This window comes from Neodiprion lecontei, chromosome 4 (genome assembly GCF_021901455.1).
Source record: "Neodiprion lecontei isolate iyNeoLeco1 chromosome 4, iyNeoLeco1.1, whole genome shotgun sequence".
Classification (NCBI taxonomy): Eukaryota; Metazoa; Arthropoda; class Insecta; order Hymenoptera; family Diprionidae; genus Neodiprion; species Neodiprion lecontei.
The window spans coordinates 29,457,504-29,478,910 of record NC_060263.1 but is presented as its reverse complement, the minus strand read 5'-3'; the positions used below and the strand labels follow the sequence as shown (position 1 = coordinate 29,478,910).

The following is a 21,407-nucleotide window of genomic DNA, read 5'->3' as shown; positions in this document are numbered from 1 at the left end:
TTTGGTTAACAGAAGCCAAGCAATTAGAAAAATTAGCTGAGAGAAGAACACGAGGTGATCTTGAGGTAGCCGAAAGAAGAATAATGGCGGAAACCGTTAGAAAACGAATCTTCTTCCCCGTGAGGAAGACTAAACATGTCCCATAGCTAAGAGCCAATCAGAAAATTCATAGCGAATGACGTCAGAGAATAGCGAAATGCGCAAGTGTCAGTGAATTTGAACTAGAGATTCATTGATTGGCTATCGATTGTCGGGTGATCTGTGCTCTGCTTAGTGCTGCCTTCTTGCTGCGGGTAAGCCGAACTTCGCTTCGCCCGGGCAGTTTGGGTGTTGACTGAACAGTCTCTGTTATCTCAACTTCCTGTTTTTCCAAGAGTAATGCGATTGATCGAAACGTTCCGAGTGGGGTCACTGAGTCAGGGGTCGATGAAACTTTCTATTATTGCAAGAAATAATTGTTTACTTCTCGTCGAAAGCTAATTAATGAGGGGTGCCAGGAAGTGGAGAAACAACAGATAAGCGACAGTCACGTCGTCATTATCGCGAAATAATTTAGTACGCAGATGTATTAACACTCCATCATTTCGTTCCAAATTTTCGCAGTTATAGTATCGCTCTCGTTATCCCCAAACCGAGAGATGAATATCATCAACTGTTCGCAATCATAGAGAATCGCTTTTGGATTCAGCTTATAGAGGAACAGTGATGAGTCCTTAATGGTCCTGCGATATGAACAGGCGTCAGGCGTGCAGGCGGATCGGTACAATTCACTCAGGCCATCCTCTCAGATTTACCTTGTTACATGGCTTACAGCAGCCGTGTTACACCGCTCTTGACTCAGCCCTGTTGGCTCGAGTCGAGTGCCGTAACGCTCCAAAATAATGGGCATTGCGATGGGCCGATTGCCCATCGTTTGTGCAATGCCACCCCGCTTCGAGTCCGCGAGTCGATGAACGAGCATCCTCTACTCATCCATGAACATGTCCAGGCACAGGTGGGCATCCGAATTTCGTGTTACGTGAGTGATTGGCTACACCCATTTCACGCGAGAGGCTTCTAACTGTCTTCGTGAATGTTGCAGACTTTGATTCTTAATGGTAGCTTTAGAGTAAAGGGAAAATTGGATGAATACTTGAAAATATTGAAAGCCTCGTGCAACAATTGATTAGAAATCAAGTAATAACTAGAAATCTTTATTATTTGTCGTGAATCGTGTTACATTACTTTACAATACAATATTAATACGGGTCGACTAAATGAGCAAGGCTAAATTATTCACGCAATAGGAATTGATTTTCATGTAATTGCTTCCTGTGAGATACAACGATGCGTGTGCATCTTAAATCAGTTGCCTAGTGCACAACGTCGTGACGGTTTTGTAAGAAAGAAAAGTGTGATTGAAGTTCATGACTTCTCAATTCTATGAACTCTGACTTTTCTTCTTCTTTTTTCATACGTACATACACACCGTTACAGATTAATGGATACATCGATGAGTATTCAGTCGGTACAAGTCCTAATATTAATAATGATAATAATGATAATAGTACAACGCGTATTACGTTATATATGTACAATTTCGATGTTGAAAAAAGCCACGTGAACGGTAACAACATTAAAGTGATTGAAGCGGTAAGTTGCAACGAACGCAGATGTGAGGAGTGAAAAAAAAAACGTTTTCCCAGCGGAGCTTTAAAAAATGTGTAGAAATCGCACACTGGGAATTTTTTGAAATTTATGTCAGATCTTATTTACTCTATTATATACACATTGCGTTCAGATTAAATATACAAAGACAATTTTTTTTCTTTGGTTCTTACGTGATAGGATTACTAATTTGCATGATAACATTTTCTATACATATATGTACTACTATAGCTTATAGCAGTAATTAAATATTTGAGACGTTAAAGAGCAGTGAGAACAATAAAAGTTTTATAATCATACGCTTTTGTTATACCGGGTGAACGAGAATCAGGCTTACGTTTAAATTCATCATAGCTCACCGTACAGGTTATAAAAATAAGCGAATGACGTAAACGACGTTACTGTGTTACAATGGTTTGAATCGGCCAAAATTTTCCCGAAAATCAAACCAGCCATCTTTTTCGGATCACCCCGTATAACTAATAAGTTTTATGCATGACAACAAATATTTACAAACATCATTTATATTCACTTTGTTTTTACTTCATCCTTCCTATAAACCTTTAACCATTTTTTAATTATATTGCACGGAAAATATAGAAGCTCGTTTTTCATCCCTTTAATCTTATAATTCAAGTACACCGTATCGCCCACCGCTATACAGCCAGAAGACGAGATCGCGCATATATTTGTTATATTGTCGATAAAACGGAAAACGTGTAACGCGGCTGTTTAGACGTAAGTGCGGGGATTGCAGAATCGAATATCAAACTACATATGGGGAAACTACGGCTCACGCCTTGCTGTAATCGTGTACACATTATGGTATTTATTTCCACTTGAATATTTTACGTCTGTATGTAAACGAAGAAGCAACAACTGCGCGAGGCCTCAAATTTTTCAACGGTAAATTTAACAGCAAGGTGTTATCACTGTGATATGAATGAAGCAGTGTTATCGTTGTCTTTCGAAGTTTCGTGAATATCCATCGTCGATCATAAGACAAATTGAATTTCTATTAGACGTAAATAAGCAGGCACTGAGTATTGTGGGTGAGTATTTCATTCATTCATCGATAAATTACACACTTGTCAAGATATCATCGTATTTTATGCTTATAAGTTGAATATAAAAACTATTATGTCAAGGTTAACATTTCAAAATTATCACTAATATTCTTTACGGATTGTGTCTAACATCTACAAAATATCATTTTTCGAATCGTTGGAATCTGGCTCAAATTTTCTTTATCTACCTCTATCGTCGATCATTCTGGATACTGAAAGCTGATAGTGTTCGGGGTAGGTATAATATAATATGTACATTGTCTTTTTTACACTATAATTATATTACATCTTATAGTATTGAATAATACGTAGTCTTCATTTGATCGGAGTATTCCAAAGTGAATAACTTTTACCGGGGTATTAAATCATTATACGTGTTTGACACTCTCTAATCTATTTACTCTTATCAGCAAACTATATCAGTACGTGTAAATATCACTAATGTCAAATAACATGTCTGATTACCGGAATCGAACTGATTTTCACTTTTTTTTTTTCTTCACTAGACGTATCTCAAGAATTTCACTGACTTGACAACAGATATATAAAATTTATTATCAAAATATCTCTTTATACCGCACCGCTAAAATAGTATATATACTAGTCACGGAGTAGTTTTCGTGATATTGAAAGATAGACAAAAGAGATCGTTTCAACTTAGAATTGTAATTCGAAGTTGCCCGACTGCAGTAACTTTAACTGTTGAAGTCAGTTGAGTGATCAATATTTTTGAAAAGAGGTTCACATCTTGCACCAAATCGATGTCTTACAATTACGGAATATGTAAAAAATAATGATTAGAAAGTATTCAACGCAATATCATCGACTACAACTGATTGTTCCGATGATTGATAACAGATACCACAGAATTGAAAATAACGAAAATAGCATCCTTTTCGGTAAAATTCCTAATTGATTAGCATGACCTTTTGCATGAATGTCCAATCAGCGCGATACGGAATGGCATTGTGCTATGTAGTTTGACAATCAAGATCTACCGTAATTCTGTCACTAGATTGCAATCTGATTGGGAGTTTCGTGTTTCTATCAGATAGATGTTTTGTAGACGTGATTGCGAGTAGTGCTGCTAGTGTAATTTGAGATATAGGTCAAATTTAGATAACTGCGCGCCTTTAAATCATAAATAATTGTAAAACGTTGAACGTCAGATATTCCAAATGGGATTTAAATTAGCCGTGCCAAAATCACGAAACTACTGGAACTGTTCAACCACTGACGGTAAATGCGTTTGCAGTATTTACTGTACACCACAAAGCACTGCGCATACCATTAAGAGTGACCCAGTGGTAACCTGTACCGATAAATTTCACGAACGAAATCGTAAATTACTTTTATCCGCTTTTGCCAAAAATGAAATCATACCTAAATTATTCCTATATTCAAGCGACAATACTTCAATATACGAGACAAATTGAATTTGAGAGAAGTTTTCAGTTCAGTGATTAATTAGAATACCCTTTTACTTGTGTTCACCCTAAAATAGCTATTGCGGTTCGATCTGGTCATTCAAATATGATTAAACATAATCCAGTGAAAAGTGATCGAACAAAAACCCACAATAATAAAGAAGGTACAAGCCGTAATCTTATACCGTATTTCTAAAATATTTCACTGCAAATGTTGGGATGAATATTTACTCGCAAACAGCAAGCTCCGCGAGCTCAAACAGTCCAGACATGAAGCTGTACAGAGATGATATTTATTACATTTGGACTTGTCGTCAATTAGAATAAATATCAATTAACAACAAGCGAGACGTAGAAATTTGACAATTTTTGTTAGTTACGTATAAACGTACGTACCCTTGGTGGTACGTAATGTATTATTTACATGGATCGATTAAGCTACTGTTATTAATTGAATAACTCCAACTACAAGCAGCTCGTTCAGTGTCTATATCAAGAAGTTCATTTGCGTCCTTCTCTTTTTACAATAGCACGAACATTCGCGTCAATATGTTATATCATTATTCGATACGAATCCTCAGCTTCCTCAGTCATGTCTTTTTATTCGCTGCAGAATTTGAGGCTCGGGCTGATTTGCTCGGTCCCCGAATGACCCCCGGATATGAGAATAGGGGCCAATTTCAATATCCACTTTCGCAGAACCTTGCACAGGGCGATTCTTTGCCGAGGTCTTCGTACTCGTCCGAGGATATATTCGGATTCAGGATATCCCGGCGGATCATGTGATAGCTGCAGCTCAGCTCCAATCGTTCCAACGGCCAGAGTTCTCGGCTGGAACATAAAATAGTTTCATTGATACCTCGCGGAAATAGAATTGCCTTCTGGTCGGCCATTACGCGCAAAATCGGTTGTACTGGGAGCGTTTGAGAATCTGTAGATCAATCGTACACTACGAACGCCTAACCGAGTTTATTTTCAAGCTAAGTGCGTTTTCTTTCGATTCGGTGTTTGTCCGTGTGTCCGTGTATCCGTGTGTGTGTGTGTGTGTCTGTCTAGAACCTACGGAATCTCTTATCCTGGCGGAGATTACACTTCACCGTATTGCCAGGAATTTCAATATTAAAAGCCGGAGTAAAGGCAATACCAAGGAAATTACCATCGATTGCTTTCCCAACAGGATGCGCAACCGCAAGTTGCGATGCACGAAGGTGCAGCAGAAATAATACGTGCAGCGATCGCTGACACTCGCCGTAGGATATTGCGTACAGTCCACAGATTCTTGTATGTTTCCATTTTCTTAAATAAACAGAAGAGGTGGAGAAAAATCTGCCCCTTGACAGTGTCAGATGCACAAAGGTTCGCAGAAATTTACGAACAAGAGGGCACCCTATACCCGCCTAGATTTATAGAGACACTTTGTTCGACTAACGTTCTCGAGTCATTCACGGTCGTTCGAAAGCAGCCATTGCGCCTAACATAATTACGACGTTCCCCCTTAATCTTCAGTTCGAATGCCTTGACGACTCCCTCATGGACGCTTCTCCACCCATTCGCATTGAAGCCCATGGTTTTTCCTAGTCCGATGATAATATAGCTGATAGTCACCGGTAATGACTCCGCTAGGATGAATCTAACCGCAACGTCTCTATTATCCACTCCCCGTTTCCTCGTCGTGTTTTTCCCCCCGCTCATCTCAAATATTTAAACCATAAACGATTAACGTATCGTCCGATTGTTTGTAGATGCCAATGAGCGAGGGCATTTAATTTTAAGACGCCGTAAATTCGGCTTACTCAAAAGCGTATCAAATCCCTTCTGTTTCGAGGCAATTGTCCAAAGCCACGTTCTTCCGCCTTACAGGACCGCCCGCTGTGTAAAAAGCCAAAACCCCCCCGCATCTTTCTCGAAATAATCCGGAATCCGGGGAGCTTATCTTGGGTATATTGCCTCCCGGCGATACGAGGTGTCTTTCAGACTGCTTTGGCGCTACGTCAGAAGACCCTTTAATACTGTGGCACGGTTTAATCTTTTTTGCGGCATAAGGCGGATGAGAGGACGCCACACGTCTTGCTTTTGCCAGACTGAATCCATTTTAGCATACATAACGCACAGCGTTTACTTTGTCAATGATTTTCACATTCGTCTCCAACATACGTATGTTCCTTCGTCGGGTTATAACATTGCACAAGTAACCACACGCGCGTGATTGATTGCGATGTTCGAATCTTGAACATCAAAAGATGACGAACAAGTCTGTATAATCGATTGAATTCGTGTGTTATGTGTCTATATTTGTATACGCAAATACGGGGAGGACAATCACGAAAGGACAGCAAATGATAAAATCAATACACATCCGCAGAGAGTGAGAGAGGGAACGAGAGGTCGGACTGGCTGGCCAATTTTGCACGTAACTACCACGCGCAAGGGTGTGAAATTAATTGTGTAATTTTATCATTATAACGAGAATACACTGTTTGATTTCTGTCCCATGAAATTTTGCAATTAATACCGAACAACTGCTGCGTAGGATGCAAAGGGATGAGAGCGGCGCGGCAGACAGTCGGGGGTTCGAAGAGCCACCCTCTCAGCCAATATCAGCCGAGTAATTGCTGACAGATTTATATATTTTAAACAATATTGACTGCGCCAGTTGGCGAGATTTCAGATTGGACGTAAATCAACAAATTAATAATCCTATCAACGGTGAATATATTTCACCTCCACAGCAAGTTGCAGTACAACAAGAGGAAATAGAATGAAAGTTGTAATTAAAATATTATACCTATAGTATGATGGTATCGTGAGAATTGCTTTTTAATCATAGAATTTTTCATTGCGATCAAGTTGTAACGCAGATACGAGTACACGTTGTACAAGATCGGATGTAACTGGAGCAATGCGAGCTGCTTTCAAAACTAATTTCTGAGAAGAAAGTTCAACGTCATTACGGTTAGAACAGCTCTCATATAAAATTCTGAAACGAAACATTAACAGTCTTACGAGTCAAACTTTGCTCCACTTAAATCGTTCCTGGTGTAACTTATTCGGATCTCTTTGAATATTGCACTTGGACTGATCGTCGTGCATAACCTTATACTTCTTCAAACGGTTTCAAACTCGTATCAGTGACGATTCGAATTCCGTCGCATTGTGGAGCCATGGCTCGTTTCACAGGGTCCAGGCGTCTTTTTTTAAAAAATAATTTCTCAGATCATAGTTCGCTATCTATAAAAATAATACAATAGTTCGAGCAATCGTCCGTCATCCAAATAATCTGCGCTTTGACAAAACTCGGGAAATGCTTGTACCAAGGACGATTCAAGATGTTGTTATGATTATCTCCGAATGGCGTGCAAGAGACTCACCTAAGCACGGCGGGACTCAATGGGTGGAAGATCGCCTTTCCGGAGCCCCCACAGCAGAGCTTGGAGCCCAAGAATGGTCGCGTGCTTTCTTGATTGTAGCTTCACCCCATTCTTCGACATTCCGCGAAGCAGAAATACGGGAGCCACCGACCAATGGAGATGCAGGCAAAGACATTACCGAGAATCTCTGAACCTTCCGTTCCACCGGCTCCTTTCGCAAGGTAAATAAACGCTAATTTCGGCTCGCTATGTACACCAGCAAAGCCCACATAGCCACACGACTCGGCCCAATGAATATGGATGCTCTCTACTGTTAAATATGAATTATTTAGGACTGGCGAACTCACCAGGTCTAATTTCGCCCTGCACCGCGTGTACAGATTATAATACGCGTGGAACGTTCGCTGGAAAACAAAAAGTACTCACGACTCGGAAGTACCATTATATCATTGTACCACGAAGAGTATTATAATCATGACGCATTAGAATCCAGAACCATGTTTACCGTTACAGCGAACATAAGGACATCAAAATGATAATTGATGCCGATACAGGAGCGACGGCTAGACATAGAGGTATAATACGTGTATAAGATGCCCCCGAGACCAGGCGTTACGTATCCATATAAATCGTCGTAGGGGCCATTATCTCTAAGAAGGATAGAAACTTTTATCGATGGTGGAAGAAGTCAGGTACTTAAACTGGTTTACAGGTGCTCCATAGATTCCGTAGTGAAACCGCGGGCTTGTGAGGAATATTTTATGTGACGGTACAGAACCCCGCGCCAAAGCACCAACCTACGAGGATGCATGCGATATACGAGTGGATGTTTGCACGTACACACATGCCGCGTGTGCATAACGTATAATCTGGGAGCGCGAGGGTGGGCTGGAGACGGAGAGGGAAGAATAGTTATGGAGGCATATGTAGCCGCCACGTACGCCAGCATCCACATTTCCGTGTCGACCACGAACGGTCTGCGGTCCAAAATGTTCTTCGTAATGTCCGCAGTTATTACACTACGTTGGGTCACGTGCGCTACGTTCACCTACCTGACTCAGACGATTTATCTATGTGGTTGTACTCAGCATCCGTGTGTGTGTGGCTACACAGATCACACAGAAGTCAGTAAAGACCAAGACAAGAATGATATTTAGCTGCATACACCGCCCCGTTCTACATTCGACGGTGTATGTCTCCCTAAATTTATAATCGAGTCTCCCGTCATCTCTGCGTAAAGGTGGACGTACCTTAAATCTCTGCTTCTTTCGTTCGGTCAAATATGGTAGAGTCTCCTGACCGCGCGGTCTAATTGCAACAGTGACTAATTAGCTCGACGCATTGATCGACGAAGACGCCTCGCAGAACTCCGGGCATTTATCAGCACGGTTTCGGTCCTTAACCGTGATCTCTCAGCTCTCACCCAGTCGTGTCAAACGGTGGAAACAATGCTACGTCTTACGGTTCCACGTCTCTGCGAATTACTTTGATAGTTCTTGGCGCTCGACTAATCCAGTTTAATTGGGTCCAAAGGCTCACCTTGTTTACCCTAGGGGTAAAATCTTTCCCCGGAATTGACGTCCTGCGCAAACACACCTTATGCCGTATCCTCTATTGGTCCTTTCAATCTACACCACCCGGGGCAGGGATCCCTCAATTGCCTGCAGCGACAACGTTGTCGAGATTAACTTTTGAAAATGTACGGAAGAAAATATTTTCACTCCACGGTTCTGAGGTTCTTTTATCTTTTCCTTCATTTCATCATCAAGCCAAGAGTGAAGTATAAGAAAGAGGAAGAACGACAAGAAAGCACTCTTACGGACGACTTCGAGACTGATTGGGAATGCATTGATTGTCGCATTCTCCGAGATGGAGCGTGACAACAAAGATATCCATCAAGTATTGCTCTATCTCCTGTAAATATCCCATCCGAGTTTTCCGCGCGAGTATATATCGATATAATGTAAAACGTGCGAGCAGCAGAGCTGTGCTGGTATAAAGTCGTGGCTGACAGAGAGGTTTTCTCGCGGTTTGAGAAAAATAAAAAGAAATACACGGAGCCGTGCATAGAGCGAGATTGAGGGGTGGGAACTTGCATCGATACATACATCATATCGGAAGCGTGATCATTCGAAAACGAGGTCGAGCCAAGACTCGGGTGCCGCAGGCAATCCTTTTACGTATGAATAAACTGAGGTAGCGCGCAATTATTTTAACGCTATAATTATTATCCTCGAGATAAACACTCAGGGCGGATATACCGTGAATCGTTGTTTCCGGAGGGCTGCATGGTAACCACTCTGCTCTTTGTGGATGTGGCTAAACAGCGCTTGACCTATTCTCTGACCAGACTGTGCACGCCGCGAATGGCCGCAGAGGTTAGATTTTGAACAGAGCGAATAAAACATGGAAATTTGGGGTGCACCAGCAGTGGCACTAGCGGCCGCCTCGGTACAGTATATAGTGCCTGTATAAACCAGCTGTCAACGAATTATATATGAGACTCGTAAAACAAACGGTCCTGTGGGAAGCCGGGGAGCGTAAGCGGAGGATTTATGCTTCGGTTCTCTATTCCCAATTCTCAATATAATTACAGTTGTACCGTTATGCAAATAACGTGTTTACATCGCTGATTGAAAACGCCTACCGTCCGATCGTATTATACCTAATTCGTTGTCGAACCAAAGGAGGTCAACGTGGGAACGGTGCTCTACTTTATCGACTTCTAATCAACCACTTGTGGGGCCAATCAGCTTTTGTGATTGCCTTTCCGCAACTCTACTCGCGGTTCTTCAGTTCTCTAGTTCTCGGTACCTCCCTTACTCTTCTTTCTTCCCCCCATCATCATTCCTTTCCAATTATTTTTAACCTCAGTCGATTCTGCCGCCCCAATTCTTAGCTGGTCGGGTTCAACTGCAATTAATGCGGGACTTTCACTATAGTTCGACATTTGAAAGTAAAAAGTTAATCCTACAAATGGGGATAAAATTATTCGACTCAAACGATGAAGAGATCTCGTTTGGTCCGTACTCTTGAATTGAGACGGTGCCGTCGAGTCGTCGAAGCAACCGGAATATGAAAGTGTGTATCGTTCGATTAACACGGGAGTTACAGTTAAATAAACGCTTACGCCCAAATGAGTGCAGTGGGGCGCGAAAGGGGTTAAGCAGAGGACAGAACGACTAATGTCGAGACCCTTCCTGCAGAGCTGAATGCCTTGACGTAGCTGAGGGCGAAACGAGGAAAGAGAAGAGAAAACAGAACGGAGCGGAAGTGAGACGGGGGGAGTGAAGGGTCTATGCCAAAACGGGATGAGCGGACCGGGACAGAGCAAGCGTAATATATGTACGCCTGAGAGAGCTTTGCGTTGTTCCATAGCGAGAAGGAAGGTGAATGGGGGAGGGAAAGCGGGGCGGGGCCAGCGGAGAGGGAAAACCTCCTTCTTTTCTTCTCCACTTCATTTCGCAGCACCTTCAAAATACTGGCTGTCTTGGAAAAGCCCCATAATCATAAATACTATACACCGTTATAACGCGCATATACCATTAATATTGCACCGCGTGATTTGCGCGTCTATCTCATCCGGGTGGACTTGCCATTACGGAGGAAACTCGCATGGAAACGTTTCTTTCTCTTTTTCTCTCTCACCTCAACTCGGTCTTTATTTTTCATACCAAGATCTATATTGGTTAAGTGCATGAGATTCACAATAGATTGGACGTATTGTCATTCGGATGTAAAAAACGAGCCGTATCTCAAACTCGAGCCAGTTCTGCTCCTATTTTCCGATTACTCAGACATATGTATGCCAACCCGTTCCATCCCTTGATCCCCTGCCACGTAACTGTACAACTGACAAGTAAATGTTATTTGAGGGACTGATTTTGTGCTAAACAATGGTAATGACGATCCACCAAATCCTCATCCGGTGTTTTCAGCTGTTCTCGTTAAATCAACTAGTGTTTTTCCTACCATCTATTTATACGCAGAGCCTGGTCCGTTTCAGACCTTTGACGATCCTGGTCGGGGCTGAAGAATCTTGTTGCGGTCGATTCCAGTTGATTGTCAACGAGACTAAGTGACACGAATCAGCAAATCCGACTTTACCAGCATTATTGAATCGTGAGCTTTCCGAATTTTGAAAAGACGTGCGTAAAAGCAGTGTCAAAGATTTCCAGTACATGAATCGCTTGCCTGCTGATACGGAAAATTCCTATCGTATAAAAAAGCGCGGTGATAAAATTTGCTCTCGTGAGTACAGAACCACTTCAAAGTCCAAAGAATAGAAACTTTGTTCAAATACAGAACGGAACAAGCAGATATAATTGATTTGCAACGTATGCAAACCGTCGAATAGTGCTTCCATTTTACTAAATCCAAAGCTTAAGCTTGATTGCGGTTTCATTCGCACTCGCGTTTGAACCATACCTATATGCACGATACACGTGAGTAGCCTAGAAAGCGTGAGGTAAACAGAGCCTCTCGCTGATCAGCTCAATGCAACATTGCGAGCATCATGAGAGCGAAACGAGTCACTGTAGCAGAGCGGAGTATAATCACGGGAAAACTAGCGAACAGTAGCTGTTATTATGAGTGCTCTACGAATTGCTGATGCTGTGTTTCCCCAGCCGTTGCGAATATGCACACGTGCACGTATAACGCGTGTGCGTATCGTAGATACGAGAGGGATTTCGGATGTATTACGGGCATTTACTTTGTGCCCTCGTCCTCGTTAGAGGCATGCCTGTGAAAGGTCGATCGTTGGGTTATGGCGGCGATCACATATTGATAACATTCGGACGACGTAACATCGTTAACCCGGAAAAGGTCTACCGGCTGGATGTCTCTTTGATTGGCGGTAGATCACCCCTCGGGAATCAGGTTAAAGCAGCCGATTTGAAGTCGGAGCGGCTGCCACTCTAAATTACCAGAGTAAGGAGACATTAGTGGGCGCGAACACGTAGCCACCGTGAAATACAGAAAGGGAGAAGGAAGGAGCGCAGGAGCAAGACTGGGTCGACGCAGAAGGGGAATATACGTGCAACGCGATGGAATCGAAGGCCTTCGATAGGCGGCAAACGGTCCTATATCGGTATTTTCATTGGTATACATTTATACAAATACAAATACGAATATACCGTGCCATCTTGATCTACCGTGAGAAGTGGCTTTGCGGGAACGGTATGCAAAGCAATGGCCTGTTACCTGGAAACTAATGATTGCAATGTATACGATATGTACAAGATGCGTATTGGCAGCTGGTGGATTTGAAGGGGCTCGAGAACGACAACTTATCGTTAGCGGCGGTATGAAGGACTTAGTGCATCGAGGAAGTGACAAACGCGTTGGAAACTAATTAAATGGCCCTTCCGGCTGACGCAACGGGATCAAGGGAAAATAAATTTTCGGAAGTAGCAGGGAGGGAATGTGCACGGCTACTTTCCTAGTACCTCGATCTCAAAGAATCCGAAAGAGGACGGTATTTATACCGTAATCAAGTACAATCTTAATTAAAATCCTTAACAAACTCTCAAAGATAAAGCTCAAATTGAAATAATACCTGAAAGTTGATTCTTTTAATCACGAGATAGGATCGGAGCATTAACATTCACTGAACTTTTTGGTGTTCACGCTGTGTTGTGAACCGAATACAACCCATTCCCTTCTTCCATTATCTTTTTTCTTCAATTTTCACAAAGATGTTCAACCTGAGGATGCTTCGTACCGGAATACCTCTCTGTAATTAACAACCTAATGGAAAGAGGTTTCAAATTCGGTGGAATGTCTCGTTTCGAATAGGATATCGAGTGCTTGTACCGGTTTCATCTTCAGCCTGGCGTTGAAAATTGCTGAAACGTGTCTGGAAAAAAAAAATGGGAGAGCACCGAATGCGGTCAAAAAAGCGCGACAGGCATTGCACAGTAATTCACGGGGTGCAGGGCCGTCGAGGAAAGGGTGTTAGGGTTTCCCGCAAGGAACCCCGACACTACGCTGGTGTGTAAAGTGCGTAACGCGCAGAGTGGATTTGGAATTCGCGGAATGACGCGCGAGTCGACAGGGAAACCGAGAACTATGTCAAAGTGCAAACTGCAGACGGGTGCGTGTGATTTAAGGGGTATGGAAGCAAAAAGCTTGTCCGCAAAAGCGGGAAGCTTGAGCTTAAGACGAGAAAGAATTTCTTCTTCATCCTCTTCCTGTTATTGAGACGTTCCTGAATCAACAGAGCATCCAGAAAGACGGGGGTGCGAACAAGCTATAGGTCACAAAAACTCTTCAGTCCTTGCGAAAGTATGGCTCCTCCATTCTTTTTGACATCCAGTTCTCGCCCATCGTGAATTCAGCTCGCAAGTTCCCCTGAAGGCTTTTCTTTCTCCATAGGTCCGCGCCTTGGACCCGACACCACTCTCTCCTGAGAATCTTGTTCGGAAAAGTTGCCACTCTCTTTCATATTAAAGCCTGCGATAACTCAATAAGTCCGAAAATATAGACCACGGTAACGTATGGCTCTTTTTTTTCCTCTCTCTATCAAAACTATAGAGAATTCACAAAGTGCGGGCACGGACACAGGGTATAAAATTGAAATTAAGACTTGGATATTCTGTCATCGGGTTCGAATATATACGATTGCGACAAATCAAAGTGTTCTCAAAGAAGTATAAGTCTCGATAGGGATCTCTCAGGTCCGCGATGTAGTTTATGAAGAATGAGAGGAAATAAGGGAATGAAAAAAAGAGACACAGAGAAAAAATCTCCCGTCAATAGTAACTAATCTTAAACTTTGTGACATTTATCTTACCAAGGATTTTCAACATCCTCTATCTATCAAAAAGTTCATATAGAAGGGTGGATGAATAACAGCATTTTCTAAACAGAGAGGAGAAAAAAAAAGTCGAAGAAGATAGATGCCAAGGAACTCGACAGCGTATCGAACAAAACCGTGGTCCAGACGAAACTCCTTCCCCCCGGAACGACTAAATCAAACTCATTAGATTATTGTTACCACTAGCGGTCCTCATTAATACTAAAGGTAAAGTTTGCGAACCCTAATCAAGATCCATCACCGGCAGCCTAGCGCAATCAAATCGTCTGATGAAAGGTCTACTTTGATTTCAGCCCCGTAGAGAAAGTTTGTTATCCAGGCTCATGATCGCTCGACTGGATTAAGGCAAACACCATATAGTACGTAACGTAAGTCATGGTTGTGAGCAAAGTACAAATTATAACGGTTCGCTGTTCAAAACACCAGCGGTACTGCTTAGTTTAGAAATATCTTCACGAGGCAACAATCTATTTGGATTTGTTGCGATACGTTTCTTGTTCATTCGTTCGTAGGCAAAGTGCAGGCATCGCGTGAAAGCCTTCAGAAGCTTCCGTACACTGGCGGTTCATTGTATACAATAATGATGGCCTCTAAGTACAGGTTCTCAACACACCATGAAACGACGTTTCAGCTTAACTTGACCACTGTGAAACTCCAAAGTTTGCCATCTCGTACGCCAAAGGGCAGATGCTCTCCAGATTACACTTGACCATACTAGCTGAAACTCCCTCGACCCCGTTGAAGCTCTATAGTCAGAGTGGCTAACTTGTGCGAACTGAGCGGTGTTAGTGACTCGAGCCAAGTGTTGTTTACTGTAATTTTCCACAGACCCGAATTTATGGTAATTGAAGTGATTGGTAACGTAAGAGTTTAGAATAATTCCTCTTGCTGACTTCAATACGAGTGACTTGCTAAGTGTACACTGTGTGGTATGATCTTCGTTCGGGTGAATGTTTTGTAAGCTGATTCATACAACCGTGTGCACTTGTTAACAATAATGAGAGATCCGAGTAGTTTTTAACCGACTTGCGCTATGAAGTTATGTAAATAGGAATTCGGGTACACATAAATTTTGTAAATTATTGTTTAGTCAAAACAATGGGTACTGACCGGATCATTGGGGTATCAGAGGTGACCAATGAGCTAGGAGAATATTGACAATTTTCATATATATCCCGGACGAAATTTAACGGCATGAGATAAATCCATGAGCATTACGGGCAATTGATGCACAGATCAGCTTATCGTTTTCAATTAATGGGAATTGTTCAGCTACTTAGTATAAATATGCCAATAAGCTTCACGCTGCAAGGTGGAAGAAATATCAATTTCCGAGAACACTGTACATAGGCCAGAATCCCATCGCTGTGATCCGTTTAACTTTTAATCACTTTGCGGTGATCCGGCTGGCCGGGCGCAGGCTGCAGCAGGAGCTAGCGAGTTTCCATTTTCATTCGAAAACTCCGAGTTTCATAGGGTGCGAGGCAAATACGTCAAATGAAAATCCATTCAATTATTCCATATTCTGTGTCGAAATCCTCTCAATTTACCATTTCACAACTCGAATTGTATAGGAATGGCCTCCAAGAAGTACTCAAAATCATGAATTGTGAATTTCAATGACTGGTCCCCAAAGTCGGTCCATTTTCTTCTGTCGAAAACTACTATTACCTAGTCTGCCTATTCTGAATGGAGATAAATCGTTTATTTCGTCGGGTAAAAGTTCGTAAAATGTTTCAGGGAGTGAACCGATATCTTTTTACCGTCGATCGCGAGCTTTAGAACGGTTTAGCTTAGATTTCCGGCCACGTACAGAGATCAATTTTACAGCGATCAGCTATTGGTCACCGGTAGCGATTATCGGTTCTGAAATACCGGGTTACGGTTGTCGGATGAGGGGATTTGCTTCATGCCAAGGAAAGTAAAGATTGAAATTCCGGAGAGGCTGATTGACTCGGAGTCTAATTGGACTTCTCGTTCCCGTTCCCGTCTCCACTTCGGGGATGAGGGAGGCGCACCGCAATTATCCGGCACAGGGCGTAAGCTCTCCAGATTTGGGTGATCGGTTGTTTCGGACACTTGACTAGTCCCTCGCCCCCGGGCTGGCTGTCTGGTGCCAGAAGCAGCGTGAGGAAGGAAGGAAGAAGCAGCGGAGGAGGCGGTGGAGGGATGAGCGCAAGAGAAACGGGACTTGTTTAACGGATGCGGATGCGGAGCAGGGCGGTGCAGGGCAGCGGGGATCAGCAATTAATCTCCCTGGCAAAAACCGCAGCCGGATTATCAGCCCGTAAATCCCTGGATAGAACCGCCGCGAAGGACGTCTAGAGGAACCGAAACACGAGGCGCCGGGCGTGTACCCCGAAAACATGCTATTTGATAGAACAAAACTCGGCTAGATTGCATTCCTGATGTCCGAATACGAACGGAGTGAAATTCAGTGCCGCATCGGAAACATTGCGGTGAAGATTTACTCGAAATTCCAGCGAGTGTGACAAATTCGTTTCCATGTTAAATTCTTTAAATTCTAACCGTCGAAACTTGAATTCATCAACTCTGTAATACGTTTCGAATTTTTAGAATTCATTAGAATCAATCGATGATTCGACACTTCGGTGACTCGAATCATTCGAAACCAGCTTCGTACGTACCTGTGATGGTCCATCCGAATATCGTCTATTCGAAATTTCGACCCGCACTCTGACTCCTTAGATCAATCACAATAATGCTTCATATCCCTGGGGGTGAAAAAAAGATTGCCAGCCGTAAATTCAGCCATGCGGTATGTATGAGCTCAGCGTTTTATTTTTTAGCATACATTTACGTTGCCCGCATAGGTAGGTGCGGTACTATCTCTCTGCCCAAAGTTTTCCGCACAGCTGCCAAGGCTTTAGCCTGCAGTGATGGCCGTTTACATGCCCCGTTGAGCCTGCTATAACGAAATTGCTCCGGTATAACGACGTTTCTCACTTGTTTGAACGGCTTCTCGTGCGGTTTGTTCGTACCATTAATTACCTCTTCGCTTGAGAGACAGACGTAACTTGCATGCATAATTAATCTGCAGCTCAAGCCCTCGCGAATTCTGTCGAATCTCGCGACAGGCACCTGCGTCAAAAGCCTATCAGAACACCGTTGCAGTATTGGGGAAAAAATTACAGCTGAATCGATTTATCATTTTATTCCAAGGTTTATCCGCAAGCGGATTTTGACGTTACAACCACTCCACGTTTCATCACAACTTTACTTGCACTTGCAGGTTTGACAATGGGCAATTCACTGACGAACTCTTATCGATGACACGCATGAATTATGGTGTCTATTTCCGACTCGCAATTTTAGGAAACTTCGGGAAGTCAACGTTTGGCAAGTGTAGTTGCTGCAACCGGTTCTATACTACATCGTTTTGCGAAATAGAGAGACAAATAAATCTCTGCGGGACGAAAAGTAAATAAAAGTATGCAACAAATTTATTACCGGATCTGGACTACGTCATTTGCATGCCGGATTTTACTTTGGCGAGAAATTTATCGTCGCTCGACGATCGCCCTCCGACACACATATCAAGAATCGAAAAATACCCCAAACGCTGAGTCACCGAGGACAATTTACATATCGAATCCAAAAGAGACGGTCCACCGATAACGAAATTTGTTCTCTGTTTTAGAAAGTTTTGCTCGGGAGACCTGCAGGCGGACTCGTGACGAGAGAGCAAAGAAACTTCCGCTACACCAAAAGAACGGCAGACTTTAATTACCGAAACTCCTGAAAGAGTATCCGCTCCCTATCTAGCTGCCTCTCCTCTCCTATATAGCTCTCTGAGAATAACTGCACACGGAAGCAAAGACGGTCTGCCGAGTTTCCAACTGTCCAACAGGTCGATACTGATACTTTCTTTCTCACAGCGGAGAACTTCTCTTATTTCTCTTGTTTGTCGCCAAAGTATTTAGCTACGCTTTCTTCTTCCACTTCTTCTTTCTCTTGTTTCTTCTCTTGGCACTTTGGTTTTTCCTCATCAGACTTGCAGCCAGTCCCGAGCTGCAGAAGTAGTCTTGGTAAAAATAGAGTCTATAACGGATGGACCGAGATCTCTTCCTGCTTATATACGTACCTAAGTAAGAGAGGATGTAACCACCCGCCCGTCGTAACGTCTTTATAGACCGAGTCCGAAGGGAATATTAGGCTGAGAGCAGCTGACATGAAGGAAATGAGTTTATCGTCGGAGACGCGATCCCCTACTTTTCCCATTACGACCCACCAACGACTTTTCATAATCTCTTTTCCTTTTTCCGGACCCTATTCTTAACCATGGCGCCGTTGTTGAACGAACCTCTTCTTCGGACGCGCCCATACATATCTTGTTCTCCTTACTTTCCTTCGGGGGAACGATCCTGAGTCAATTTCATCACCTCGAGATTGAGGTCTTCTCGTAAGGATTTCATTTCTAAGAATAACGAGGGCGCAAGGATTATCAACGGAAATCGTAAAATTCATTAACAAAAGATCTCCGGTTCCAAAGTAAACTGAAAGTAGATCAGCTGTTCCCTGACTTTGTATAATCAAGGTTTCGGAGAGAGAGAGAGAGAGAGAGAGAGAAAGAGAGAGCGGCAGGCCTAAAGTTTGTACAACTTTCGTGGCTCGGAGAGTCCTCTCAAAGATCCGCAAGCACTTTCACATATACACAAGGAAATCGGTTAAGAGACGGCAAGACGAAGGGGTAGTTCAAGCGCCACGCCCTCGCCTGGCTGTTTGGCCGAATGAGTGGATCTTTGGAACACTAGGTCGTTTGATAGCTGGATCTCTCGATCGGCGAGTCTGACTGCCGGTAATAGTTTTACCTCCCCGCCGGGCCAAAAACCCCCTCGAAACTTCCAATACCATAACTTACCTCCCTCAGGATTCCATTGCTTACAATGGGCAGGCATTCTGCTTGCGTGGCATTCGCACATCGACCGCTACTCAATTGTCCCGCACTCCTGAGAGCGGAGTAAAATCGCTTCCTCCAACTTTTCTTCAAATAACCGTGGTGCAGGCAGGGCAACAATCGGTCATGGAATGGCTCTCCGTCGTCCGTGCCGAGGATAAGATAGCTGCCACCGAAGATGGAGATACAAGACACGTATGAGGCAGAAGAGGGATTTTCCTCGTTTCCACATTTCCATACTACGACGATAGTAGTTCGGTTTCGCCGAGAGGAAACGTTCGATTTAACTCAAAGTATTTTTCTCCTCGCTTCCACCGTATACGTATAATGTTATACCTTTCTATTCGTAACGCATCGAAGACGCACCGCTGCCAGATTATTTTTCCCGCTCATCATCCTGAATTTTGCATGCGGTAGACGCGATTCATAATCGGTGGGTACTCAAGCACTTTTTTCGTTACTGTTTTTTTACTTTTTCTTCATTCATCTTTTTTCTCCCCCACTCAGACAGGGGTAATTTAGTCCAGCAGTTTACAGCGGGGTGAAGTAATATTCCCGTGAACAGGTGGGCCTCCGTTTGCGTCTAATGGAAGTTATTATTCACGCTTTGATAAACGGTCCATGAAACTATATCAGCTGTTGCAAAACGACGCGACGCGACGGGACTATAACGCAAGACTGGTCTGGCGGTTGATATCTGTCGTATTTACCGACGAATTGTACACCGCGTATGAATCGTCGTAGGTGTAACCAGCTACGTGTTAACTGCAAGAGCAAACAGGTTTTTGGGGGTAATCTACCATAAAATAACGCCCTTGTACCCACCGTGAATATAGAACACGTGCTCCGACACTCGGCTCTCGTATACCTACCTATACACGACTTTGCCACGCCCACGATACACACGATTCAGTGAGCGCGGAAAATCTCTTTGCAATTGCCGTTTTCTCGAGAGATTTCGAGTACCTTGACGGTTCTGAATTCTCTCAAGCGAAATATATTCGGTACAGTCTTGTCTTACCCATAACCTTGCCAAAATCTCCGCTCAATGAACAGCTGGACTGGTAGGGCTGTTATCACTCTTACACTTTCCCGGATACGAGTTGCCTTGACTAACAATAAGTAGCGGGTCAATAAAATCACCGTCGACAGCAAGAAAACTCGTGCCAAACTTGGCTGATCTGATTATTGTATATTACGAGCGGTAGGATGTGCGTTTCTGAGAATTGTTCAATGTACCCAAATTAGTCACGCATTGTTGATAAAGCTCTCCTCGAATCGTTTACCCATAGGTATATACAATTAGGACCTCCCCAGCTTCCGATGAACATTCCTCCCGGCAGCATGAACCTTCGCTGAACCCGAACATCACAATACAGTCCTATAGATAAGATATTGGTTAATTAACCGAAAGGGAACTAATCTCGAATGTACATTAGTTGGGTACAAATTAGCACTTAGCCTTGAACTGTAAGAGCGAATTCAATGTTACAGTAGCACACGTGTTCCGCAGGGGTTGCGATTACTAACAGGAAGTAGGTCGCGTGGGAAAGTTTTAACATGAATTAATTCGATATTCGTTCGTTGCCGTTACTAAAATATGCTGCCGGAATATTACCTTTCATACCTTTCTTCACCAAGCGAGAGGCGTGTATTTCACTGCAATTATAAGGAAGAGGCTTTCTGCGATATTAAGCTTCAATAATTCGCTCGTAAGAAGGGGCGGCGAAGGGAGGGCCTGAGTCGAAAATCCTCAGGGGATGATTGATCCCTTCGCCAATAACCGAACCGGCCTCATCTTTAAGGTAACCGACCATAACCTTCGCTCCTCGGCTCACCTTCAAGTTTGAACCTCAATTTCTGGCTTGAAACAACCGCTCCTTAGTCTCAGTCATCTATATCCACTGACTATCCCTGTCCTTTGCAGGGCTCGAAATACGAGGGCCGCGAGTTATTCCGAGGAAACTTGAGAATCAAAAAGGGGTCTTCGGTAAGGGCTTGGCCAAGTTTAACGGGGAAAGCAGCGACCTCGATGTCTCGCAGCACGTGGCAGTTCTTAAATGTGAAATTAAAGACGCCGCGTTGAAGTGCAGGCGCTGCCGAGTTCGTGTCTTCATCTTCTTTGAAGTACTAATCCTGCGTACATCTAAAAATAGCATC

The 21,407-nt window shown here is 43.2% G+C and overlaps 1 protein-coding gene and 1 long non-coding RNA gene across 2 annotated transcripts in view; one reads left to right on the top strand and one right to left on the bottom strand.

Annotated features, from left to right (window-relative positions):
- The first annotated feature begins 4 nt into the window (after positions 1-4).
- On the top strand, positions 5-20,751 carry LOC124293841. Its single transcript, XR_006903713.1, has 3 exons — positions 5-137; positions 7,022-7,028; positions 20,742-20,751. It is a non-coding gene; the product is annotated as an uncharacterized LOC124293841 (long non-coding RNA).
- The window catches only part of LOC107216804 (toll-like receptor 6), a 98,108-nt gene continuing 77,866 nt past the window's right edge, over positions 1,166-21,407 (bottom strand). The window contains exon 2 of the mRNA XM_046736393.1: positions 1,166-4,972. The gene's annotated coding sequence lies outside the window, so the exon portion shown is untranslated. The remainder of the gene's footprint in view (positions 4,973-21,407) is intronic.